This window comes from Ahaetulla prasina, chromosome 1 (genome assembly GCF_028640845.1).
Source record: "Ahaetulla prasina isolate Xishuangbanna chromosome 1, ASM2864084v1, whole genome shotgun sequence".
NCBI classification, from domain to species: Eukaryota; Metazoa; Chordata; class Lepidosauria; order Squamata; family Colubridae; genus Ahaetulla; species Ahaetulla prasina.
In genome coordinates, this window is record NC_080539.1 from 253,887,881 (window position 1) to 253,900,121 (window position 12,241).

Consider the following 12,241-nt stretch of genomic DNA (forward strand, 5'->3'; position numbering starts at 1 on the left):
TTTAACACACAGATTCATCTATTGTAATGTCCTTCCTGTTAAAGACTACTTCAGCATCAATCGCAATAATACAAGAGCAAACAATAGATTCAAACTTAATGTTAACCGCTTCAATCTTGATTGCAGAAAATATGACTTTTGTAACAGAGTTGTTAACGCTTGGAACACACTACCCGACTCTGTGGTCTCTTCTCAAACTCCCAAAAGCTTTAACCAAAAACCGTCTACCATTGACCTCACCCCATTCCTAAGAGGACTATAAGGGGCGTGCATAAGTGCACAAAAGTGCCTACCGTTCCTGTCCTATTGTTTTCTTTCATTATATGTGCTTGTATATGTTGTGACAAAAATAAATAAATAAAATAAATAAAATAAAAAAGACAGAGATGAGACATGGTAGCTGTCTACAAGCATCTGAAAGACTGTGTGTTGAAGACAAGGCAGAATTATTCAAAGTTATTTCAGAAGACAGGACAAAAGACAAGGGGTTTTAATTACAAGTCAAATCAGGTTGAATATCAGGAAGAATTTTCAGACATTTAAGAGCTGTTGTCAGCTATTGAACTGACAGGTTTCGGAATGTGATGTACCTAAAGTTTGGATAATCATTTGCTAGGGATGCTGAAGTAAGGGATTTCTGAATTGAGCAGGGAACTGGATTAGAAGATCCTTGTTCCTCTATCCTACAATTCTGATGTTCAGTATGATTCAGTACTTCAGCAATTATGAGCTTCAAAGTCAAACCATTATCAGCATCATCGGCATGATCTCATCATCCATCCTAATGTACTGCTTTTGAGCTTGTGGGCAGGGGGTGGATGCTCTTAGGAGGGCAGGAGGCATGCCATGATCGACAGAGACCGGAGGCTGCCCTTGGATTCTTCCACAGGTAAAGCCCATCCTGTGCCACTCCTAATATGTCCAGTTGGTGGGACTTTCACCTCAAAGCCTTGCCCAGCACTACCACATTTTACTCGGGGGGGGGGGGATTCCTGGGAGACTTGGGGGGCGGGTTATAGCAATGGTTGAAGAAAAAAATCACAGACACAGGACAGTAGCACTGGCTAACACCTTTTGTTCAGCATCCTCTGGACAGCTGAACAATCCCTAATCCCCAATCCTAGAAATTGGAAGGGGAGAGGGCATTGCAATTAAAAATGGAAATCGGCGGTTTCAAGTCGATTCCATGGACAAGAATCCTTAGGGGAAAAACAACTCAAGAAGCTTGGGAAATTTTGAAAAGTGAGATTATAAAAGCCCAGTCTAGCACAATACCAATGAAGAAGAAAAATAATAGATCTCAAAAGAAACCAGCATGGATGCATAAAGAACTATCTGACAAATTGAAAGACAAAAAGGACAAATATAAAAAGTGGAAAGAGGGGCAAATAACTAAGACAGAATATCAGCAAATAGCCCGAGCCTGTAAAGATGAAGTGAGGAAAGCTAAGGCTCACAATGAACAAAGGCTAGCGACAAAAGTAAAAAAATAACAAAAAAAGCTTCTTCCAACATGTTAAAAACAAGAAAAAAGTCAAGGAAACAATTGGCCCATTGCTGGGAGAAAGTGGCAAGAAGGTGACAAGCAACAGGGAGAAAGCAGATCTACTTAACTCATTTTTTGCATCTGTCTTTACACAAAAGGAAAAAACAATCCAACCTATCAAAAACAGCACCACAAAAAACAGATTAGAAACACAAGTTAAAATAGGGAAGAAAATGGTAAGTGAACACTTGTCTACCCTAGACGAGTTCAAATCACCAGGACCAGATGGATTACACCCCAGGGTTCTGAAGAAACTGGCAAACGAAATTTCAGAACCACTGAACTATATCTTTCAAAGATCCTGGAGCACAGGGGAGCTGCCAGAGGTCTGGAAAAGAGCTGATGTAGTTCCCATCTTCAAAAAAAGGGAAAAAAACAGATCCAGGAAACTACAGACCTATCAGCCTGACCTCAATACCGGGGAAGATTCTGGAAAAGATAATCAAGCAACGAATCACCAAACACCTAGAAGCAAACAAAGTAATGACCAAAAGCCAACATGGGTTTGTCAAAAACAGATCATGCCAGACTAATCTTATTGCATTCTTTGACAAAGTGACAAAATTAGTAGACCAGAGGAATGCTGTCGATATAATTTACTTGGACTTCAGTAAAGCACTTGATAAAGTAGATCATAACCTACTACTAGATAAAGTAGAAAAATGTGGGTTAGACAGCACCACCACCAGATGGATTCGTAATTGGCTGACCAACCGCACTCAACGTGTAGTCCTCAACGGAACTACATCCACATGGAGGGAAGTATGCAGTGGAGTACCCCAAGGCTCTGTTTTAGGCCCAGTACTCTTCAACATCTTCATCAACGACTTGGACGAGGGGATAGATGGGGAACTCATCAGATATGCAGATGACACCAAGCTGGCAGGAATAGCCAACACTCCAGAAGATAGGCTCAAGTTACAGAAAGATCTTGACAGACTTGAACATTGGGCACTAGCTAACAAAATGAAATTCAACAGTGAAAAAAGTAAGGTTCTACATTTAGGCAAAAAAAACAAAATGCACAGGTACTGTATATGTGGTACCTTGCTCAATAGTAGTACCTGTGAGAGGGATCTTGGAGTCCTAGTGGATAACCATTTAGATATGAGCCAGCAGTGTGCAGCAGCTGCTAAAAAAGCCAACACAGTTCTGGGCTGCATAAACAGAGGTATAGAATCAAGATCACGTGAAGTGTTAGTGCCACTTTATAATGCCTTGGTAAGGCCACACTTGGAATATTGCATCCAGTTTTGGTCGCCACGATGTAAAAACGATGTTGAGACTCTAGAAAGAGTGCAGAGAAGAGCAACAAAGATGATTAGGGGACTGGAGGCTAAAACATATGAAGAACGGTTGCAGGAACTGGGTATGTCTAGTTTAATGAAAAGAAGGACTAGGGGAGACATGATAGCAGTGTTCCAATATCTCAGGGGAAGTGGGAAGTGGGCTGTTCTCCAAAGCACCTGAGGGTAGAACAAGAAGCAATGGGTGGAAACTGATCAAGGAAAGAAGCAACTTAGAACTAAGGAGAAATTTCCTGACAGAACAATTAATAAGTGGAACGACTTGCCTGCAGAAGTTGTGAATGCTCCAACACTGGAAATTTTTAAGAAAATGTTGGATAACCATCTGTCTGAGATGATGTAGGGTTTCCTGCCTGGGCAGGGGGTTGGACTAGAAGGCCTCCAAGGTCCCTTCCAACTCTGTTGTTGCTGTTATTATAAATACATCACACATACACATAGACACTTGTACCTATAAACCCACATGTACACGCACGCACTTACAGCCAAGCTGGGGAATGGATAGGAGAAATGAGAACCACCTGAGCCGCTTAAGGCTTGCCCCCCACCCCCCACCCCTCCGGATCGGATGACACCCCACCCCCGGCTCCCGGCCTCTGAAACGCCTAATATTCAGAGACCGTCCGGCGCCGGTGAATTAACGCTGCGGGTGCAATTTGGATGTTCGGGGCTGAGCACAAAAAAGTGAAAGGAAGTTTTTGCCGCGCCTTGTCTGACTGTGTTCAATACAGCGCACGGTGGTATGAGGCGCGTCTGATACTCCGTCCAGGCGAGGAGCTAAGGTGGGGGCTGCTAGTAGCCGCGGAAAAGAGTTCGGATCCCGGGTCCAGTCCCGGGAGAAGAAGTCAGAGGGAGCCGAACAGGCGTTGGGGCGCAGGGCCTTTTGCCAGGCTGCCGAATGAGAAACGAGGACTCCCGCTTGCCAGCCGCCCTCTCGCCGGGCTGAGCGTTCGCAACGTCCTTGACCGAGCGGAGCTCCTATCCTTGCCTCCTTTTGGACGGAACGGTCAGTAAGCCAGACTCGTCTGGACGTGGGAAGCCCCGCGGGCGAAGAGGAGCGGAAAGGCCGGTCTCCAAAGGCTCGGAAGGAGCCGGGAAGATTTTGCAAAGGCGCCCGGAAAGATCGCAGCGCTGTGAGAACAAGCTCACTTCGCTCCCACCGGGACCAAGCTCCTAGTCACAGGTGAGTCCGAAAGCGCTCCGCTTCGCCGTCTCTTTCTCAACTCCCCCGGGAGGTATTCCGATGGCTTGCCAGGGAGCGAGGCTGGGTGGTTCAGAGGCTGGGAAGGGGCTGAGGGTCAGATCGCCCGGGGCTGGGGAGGGAAGTCTTTCAGTGCCGCCGGGGTAGTGGGACTGCTTTAGCTCGTCTTTGCCAGGGAGTCCCCGCTCGCCTTTCGTTAGACGTGAGAAGGGAGCGCCCAAGGCACCCGCTTGGTTCCCTCCCGGCACGAAGGTCCCGCCAGATGCCTGGAGGATTCATCACAGCACCGGGGGGGGGGGGGAAGCAGCGGAGTAGAAGCTGGAGCGAGCACCCCCCCCCCACCAGTTCAGGCAGCAGAAGGGCTCTTCGCTTGCTTTTGCCGGTGCAGCGGGGGAGGGTCAGCGTCCTCCCGGGATCAGTCCACTTGGGCGAAGGGCAAACTGTATCCGTGGCTCGGGAAGAGGCAGCCCACCTGTGACAGGATCCGATCCTGCGTCGTTCCCGAGAAAACAAACCAGCAGGTCCTCCCGATCAGTCGCTGGAGCTTTTTGTTGGGAAAGGCTGGTCGCCAGTGGAGTTGGAAAGCGCGGCGAGGGGGCCAGGTTTGGCCAGCTGGTCGCTGAGATCTGGTCTGGAAGTGGATCGCTGGAGCCTCCCGAGCTCTTTGGCTTTTAAGAAAACTCAAACTCGGAGGCAAAGCTCTCATTCCTTCAGACAGATTTAATGCCGCCAGTTGCTTTCCAGATATATTAGACCAGGGGTCTCCAACCTTGGCAACTTTAAGCCTGGCGGACTTCAACTGCCAGAATTCCCTAGCCAGCTCCGCCAGGCTTAAAGTTGCCAAGGTTGGAGAGACCCCTGTATTAGATGATACTTTTCATAATGCTCAGGCTGTTGGGAGATGTAGTCCAAGGCACATGGATGGTTGCTAATTAAGGAAGGCTGATTTAATTTCAATAATGCTTTTAGTGGTGGGATACTTTCCAGTCATTTTTTTAAACTCCTGGTGACCGTCCAGAAAAAGACCTTGCAGTTTTCTTGCTAGTTTTTTCAGAAGTGGTTTTCCATTGCCTGCTGAGAGAGAATGACTGGCCCAAGGTCACTCAACTGGCTTTGTGCCTAAGGTGGGACTAGAACCAGTGGTGGGATTCAGCCAGTTCGCACCACTTCGGGAGAACCGGTTGTTAACTTTCTGAGCCGTTTGGCAAACTGGTTGTTGGAAGAAATCATTAGGGCAGAGAACTGGTTGTTAAATTATTTGAATCCCACCACTGACTAGAACCCAGAAGACTAGATCTTCTGATATCTAACCCAATGTCTAAGTCACTACAATTTGTCTCTCAGTGCAATTTAAGGGTTATCAAATTAAAAGAAACTAGATCATCCAAGCAGCTTTAAAAACAAAGCAGTAGCAAGACCACACTTCATATTCAACAGTTAAAATCATGAGACCCCCAACTGAGTCTTGTGCTAGTTTATTTCACTGTTGTTGGCATTTGTTTGGCCTATTTATCTTACTTTAAAGTTTAAAAATAATCTAGAAAAATGTTCACTTAAGGAATGTTTTAGTATAAACAGTCCTAAAAGCAAGCCCAGCCAAAGGAAATGGATGCTGCTATTCACAATTTTGAAAATACCCCGGAGCTAAAACCAGAGACTTTATTCTGGGTTAGTCATCCTGTTCATTAATATGATTCATTGGCACCATTGGCATTAATTGATCTGCTTAGTAAAAGCATCCATCCAAGTAGTAGCAAGTGACATAATTAAACCGAAGTTCAGCTTTCTCCAACTTCATGCCCGCCAATATATATAACTCCAGCTGGTATGTTTCCGGAGGATTATGGGACTTCAAACAGGAATATCTGCTGCCACTCCAAGCCTTTCTTGGAGGGCATGAAGATTGAGAAGAGACCAGGGGTGAAATCCAGCAGGTTCTGACAGGTTCTGGAGAACCGGTAGCAGAAATTTTGAGCAGAATGGAGATTTTGCAATATCCTTCCCCTAGGAGTGGGGTGGGAATGGAGATTTTGCAATATCCTTCCCCTAGGAGTGGGGTGGGAATGGAGATTTTGCAGTATCCTTCCCCTGCCATGCCCACCAAGCCACGCCCACAGAAAAAAAATTGGATTTCACCACTGGAAGAGACCTTTCTTTCTTGACAGGTTGCTTCATTTCTGAGTCTTAATTCTAATGACAGGTTAAGGTTGGCTCAGTCTTTAAGGGCAACACACGGTTTGTTTCTCCCCTGCAGATCCAAAGTGTGACAATCAGCCACCACCAAAAGTCGTTCTCCTGAGCCCTTTATGCCACAAAAAGCGTATCACCCTTGTGTGCCTGGCCCAGGGCTTCCACTATGAGTGGCTACTGGATGTGACCTGGAAGCGTGATGGCCAAAATATTGACCGACTCTCCTCTGCTACTGAGCCAGTCCAGAAACAAGGGGAGTGCAACTTTGCCACTGCCAGTCGCCTGAGTGTGTTGGCAGAGGAGTGGCAGAAAGGCCACAACTATTCCTGCCATGTCGACCAAACGGGGCAGGTGGTGAGTGACTCGGTGAAGAGCAGTCCAGACCACAAGACAGGTAAGGAAATGCTGGGCAATTAAGCAAGCAGCAGGGGGATGAATCGACTGGCTGAGTTCTGCAATCAGGAAGACATGGCCAGAAAGTGGCTCCGTCTTCTTCCTTTCTGGAAGAGAAAACTTTCTGGGTCTTGGAGGTTGTTTTACTAGTGGTCAAGCACATCTGCTTCCCCCATCCACGTGGCTGTTTATTATTGGATCAGCCATGTAAAGAAGAACAGAGCTGGCAAAATGTCAAATTACACCCATCACCTCTACTGCCATATAAACACACAGAGGGGGGAGAGGGAGGGAGGGAGGGAGGCGCGCCTGCATAGTATCCAACAGTCAAATTCTTCTGGCATATGGCTGAAGCAAAAATCCTGCAATTTTCCCTAGAAGCATCAGTAATAAATCACATTTTAAAATTAACAATGTGCTACTTTTGCATGAACTATCCAAGGTTGCTGGACTGGCCTGGCCAAGACCTGTTGCTTATTTATTGAAAGGATTAGCATTCGGTGGAATGCTTTGGAAAAAGTCCAACTGAAACATTTGGGTTGCCAGCTCTACAAACTGAATGGGGGAGGGAGGCATTAAAATATCAGCCTGAAATGTCCATAAGTGTGGCGCTAGTTTCTGTTACAACTGCAACTTCTTCTTTCTTTCCTTCTTTCTTTCTTTCTTCAGAATCAACTTCAGGTATCTCTGAGATTCAACTCAGCCTTAATGCGGGACAGTTTATATTCCTCCTACTAGGGGCCAAAAGCTTGGCCTACAGTGCTATTCTGGGCATCTACAAGATCTATAGAAAAAAACGTAAGAGACAACTGTCTTGGCTAACAAAGAACAATTGTTTGATTCTGTTTAAACATCGTATCGATAGTTTAATTATAATTTATTGAATAAGCCACAAATGACTTTACTCACACAACATACTAAGCCAATAAATAATGGTAGTGGGTTCACGCTGAGGGTAATGAAACCACATTATAGTTTAATGTGAAGTGCAAATCCTACCTTTGTATAGCAAAGGCCCTGATAATTGTTGGGTATAAAGTAAACCCACTCTGAGGTGTCTTATTTGGGACATATGCTTAAGTGACAGGCAGCTGTGTGTTGATGGTCATTGCTGACTGTATTCCTACATCTAAATTTACTTCCTTTGTAGGTCTCTAATTGCGTTACCTGTTACAACAGTATTCACTCCCTTACCAGCCAAGGCAGAGATTTACGTATAGCTGCAGGCCTTTCCCAGTGAAGATCCATTCCATTCTGAAGCTTCCACATCCTTCGTCTTAGCCTCTTCCTTCCAGAGGGACTCATTGGTCACTTTATATTAAATTGTCCTATGCCTTGAGAAAATGTCAATACATATTTTCTGCCTCATAATAAAGATGTTGTGCTTTCTTATTTTTGTTTGGAAAGTATTAATCCAGGTGGGTTTTCATATTGTCTCCGAATATTGGCTGAGCAAGAGGAAACTGCATCTATTCAAAGGAAATTATGATGACACATTTTCCCATATAGCTATCTTCCAAATCACATCACGACTCTCGTTAAATCCTGAGTCGCTTGTACTTCACATGTTGGTTGGACTTCATGGCATTCAGAGTCTTCTGATGTCCTCCATCAAGGCAATGTGAATGTAGAAAGGAACAATGTCACTGTTGGATGGGCAGCTTTCATAAAATGTGCTGGAATATGATTCCTGATAATAGCATCATACTGTGCTTCTATCACCATAGTCAAGAGGAAATGAAAACACAGATGGTTTCATTAGATCTGGTTCAGGGAAAGAGGGAAATAATTGTGACGGTTGCATAGTGGGAGTGAGGATGGATGCCATTCAACTCATGTCAAGCCTATTAGCTAAGCTAAGTTTTAGCCTTAGACTCACCCAGATGCATTTCCCATAATTTCCCAGCCAGCAAGTCTGAGGGTTGGAGGACAAAGTTTGGGATTAGACTTAAGTTATCATTTACAACAACCTAATGAAATTTATCTGTTTGTGTATTGGGAACAAAGCCGAGAAATGAACAGCACTTTAAGCTTTCATTTTATAGTGTTGTATAGAAAGTACATTGCATCCGCAAGTATTTAGTTAGGTGATTTGAGAGAAATCTTAATCTTATTCTTTTTAAATGAAACAAAATTTGTTGATTAAATAAGATGTTTGGTTTTTAATGTGAATGGATAAAGATCTACCAGTAAGTTAAAAGCATGTTTCAAACAATAACCGGTAATCATTTAGATGAAGAATTTTGCTATGTTCATATAACAAATTAAGTCTTGGTTTGCTTAAAAATGGTTTCTTGAATAAACCATAATTGACGAAGTTTATAAAAGTGAATCTACAGTTTAAACACTGCATTCTAAACCCAAAATTCACATAGGTTTTGATAATAAAGTCCTACTTAAAGATATTTTTTTTCAAAATTACAAAAATATAACACTTGATATATACTTAAGATGGAGAAAGTTAAAACAATATTAATTAAGAGAAATCATAATCATTAAAATGAACATTCTGACAAGGTTTAATTTTCTGTCCAAAAGCTCCCAATAAAAATTGAAAATAAAGTATTAAATAATGGATAAAGACAAGTAACAATTTTTGGTGGACTAATAAATGATTGAGGATTAAATTTAAATTAACTACTTAACTTTAAATTTGGAGGAACAAGAGGGTCCAGCAACTCCAAGTCAGCCTTACTGTCTAACTTGGATTACAGATTGGATCATAACATCGTATGATTGAGTTGCCTTTATTGAAAGAACAGAAATCCCAGATGATTTGTACAAAAATCTTTACACTGATACAAACAGAAATAAATGGCTTATAGAGAGATCATGCAATAATAAACAGTGTTTAAAAAAATTGTGATAAATACAGGAGAAGAATGACTTATCTCTCACCTAGTTATTAAAAATTTATTTTAATAAAGAGGAAGCAAACTCAATAGAGAGATAACAATTTGTATAAACTGCAAGATTTGATTATTAAGAAAAAAATATTTTGAAACTATCTTTGAAAATGCCAGAATGATCCAACCATTTTCATTTTTCAAGTAAACATTATAGATGTAAAAAAATCTCAAGAAAACAGTTAAAAGAATCTCAGAAATGAGTGGGAACACTTGGAGACTCATAATGAATTTGAAAACCTTTTAACGCAAATTCAGAGCATTTGCTGGGCCTTATGTGTTGAAATATGTTCAGAAACTAAACAATTTAAAGAGGCTATGATTAAATGGGTGAAGATCCTACATATAATATTTAATATGTCTCAGGAGGAATGGAAGAAAAACATTAAATTCACACCAAACACACTTAGAAAAAACTGGTATAAGGTATTTTATTGCTGATGTTTCACTCCAGTACTGCTTGCTAAAATGGACAGTTCACTCTCTAAACATTGTTGGTAAAAGAACAACCAGGTTGGATCAATTTTCCATAGTTGGTAGCAAGCTGAACAATTACGATGATTATTTATAATAGAATGAAAAAAATTCATAAACCTAAATTTCTTTTCCAACTTGCTATTTTTTACTTAAATATTACTAAATCTTACTTTCCCACTAAGTATATCAAAATTTATTTACATGGCAATTGCTACAAGGATACTAAACCCTTCCTATTAAATACTCAGTCATTTAAAACTAATTAAGAAATATTGAAAAAATGAATCTAAATCCATCATGCTGGTAAATTCTCTATTTAGTTACTCTAGATTTTCTTTTTTTTCTTCTTGTTAATCTCTCTTTTTTCCCTTTTCTCAAAAAATAGTTGACAAAATACAATTAAAACACACACACATATTTTGGTTTAGTATGATGTGGCCACTCAGGGTTATATTCCCCTATTCGGGCTAGTGTATAAGATGCAGGAATGGTTCTGTCCCTCCTGCCATCATTTTGAATAAAGCTATGTTGCCAAGTCATTGCACAGGATTCAAGTTGGACACTTTAGGGATTTAGGGAAAAAAGAAAAGGTAAATAAAACTTCTTACCAAGACTATTTATGATTGGGATGGAACTGGACATTTTTCACCTCTTGCTGTTTCTGTAGTAGTCTGCAATGTTTTAAATTTAATTTCTTTGCAGCCTGAAGTTCAGCAATAGATTTATCTATCTCCAAAGCATGTATGTTGTTTCAAGTTGAGGGCCACACTTGACCAGGACAATGGAATGCTTGGTGAGGAGAACAGAACCATATTTAAATGTAATTTAAATGTCAAAACAATGACCATCCCAAAGATGCTTTTTCAGAGGCAACTGGACTTTCTGATTTTTTTTTGAGGATGTTTCGCTTCTCATCCAAGAAGCAAAAAACAGAGAAAAACCAGAAAGTCCAGTTGCCTCTTGAAAAAGCACCTTTGGTGCTTTTTTCCGTGCTTTTACAACAGGGTAAAATCTGTATGTAGATGAACTAAAGAAAATGTAGATGAATGTAGATGAAATGTAGATGAAATAAAGGAAGATAGATAATATAAAAGTAGAATAAGATAGAATTAAAATATGTATAAATAGTAAGAAAGGACCACTTTGGACAGCTGATAAGAAACAGTGATATGTATATAAATGTTGTATGTTTGTCTTGTGTTTTAATGCGTTCAAAATAAAAAAACTTTTTATAAAAAGAAAAAAGAAAAGAAAGAAAAAGCACCTTTGGGACAACCATGGCCTGGATGACTGAGAATCTCCACAGACAATAGCAAGAATACAATTATTGTTTCTGTGTTAATATTTTTCTCCATCTATCAAGTTCAGTCTTAAAACTTGTTACTATGGGGGCAGGGGCTGTGGGGTAGGGACAAGCCTTTTGGTGAGCCATTTTAATTTCTGAGCGTTCTAGCAGCCTTTTTTTTTTTAAACTTCCCATCCAGATGCTTTAAAGCAGGGGTCTGCAAACTTGGTTCTTTTAAGACTTGTGGACTTAACTCAGAGTACTCTGGGAGTTGAAGTATTCTGCTTTAAAGTATTCTGGTGATTAGCTAATAGGATTAGAACACCATTGAAGTGATGGCTTGTTTTATTTATATTCATTTAAAATATACGCACAACACATCTTATTTTAAAACAGCTCAAAATAATTTACACGTGCAACCATTCAAACAATTAATACAACAGAAATTCAATTCAATTATTATATTTTAATCAGCAGCATAATATCACAATAAGAGGGGGGGGAAAGCAGCAACATAAAGTCAAAAACATCACAAGAGTATTATTATTATTAAAAACCTGGGACACTAACAGCATCTTTGCCTAGCATAAAAAGGCAATAAAATGGTAACAAATGTACCAAAGACAACCAGCAATTAAGTCCTACTCCCAGGTAACCATTTGCCATCCAGGTGTAAGCAAGAACCAGTTGAAGGCGGTTGTAGCTACACCTTGTCTGGACAACAAGATGCCAGGCCAATGGTACTGAAAATTGCTGAGAGGTCCAGGAAAATCAATAAAGTTCATTTATTTAAAGCATTTTTATGGTTGCTCAGCTCAGACAATGTGACTCAGTGGTGTACAAAAGAAAGACAAATTTCTCTCTCTCTCCCTGTCTTTCTGTTTGTTTGTGTGTGTGTGTGTTATATATGTGTGTGTGTGTGTGTGTGTTGTGATA

The 12,241-nt window shown here is 41.3% G+C and overlaps 1 long non-coding RNA gene across 1 annotated transcript; it reads left to right on the plus strand.

Moving 5' to 3' along the window:
* Positions 1 to 3,483: 3,483 nt before the first annotated feature.
* Positions 3,484 to 8,021, plus strand: LOC131189355 (uncharacterized). Its single transcript, XR_009152981.1, has 4 exons — positions 3,484 to 4,036; positions 6,309 to 6,638; positions 7,307 to 7,435; positions 7,788 to 8,021. It is a non-coding gene; the product is annotated as an uncharacterized LOC131189355 (long non-coding RNA).
* The last annotated feature ends 4,220 nt before the right edge of the window (positions 8,022 to 12,241 follow it).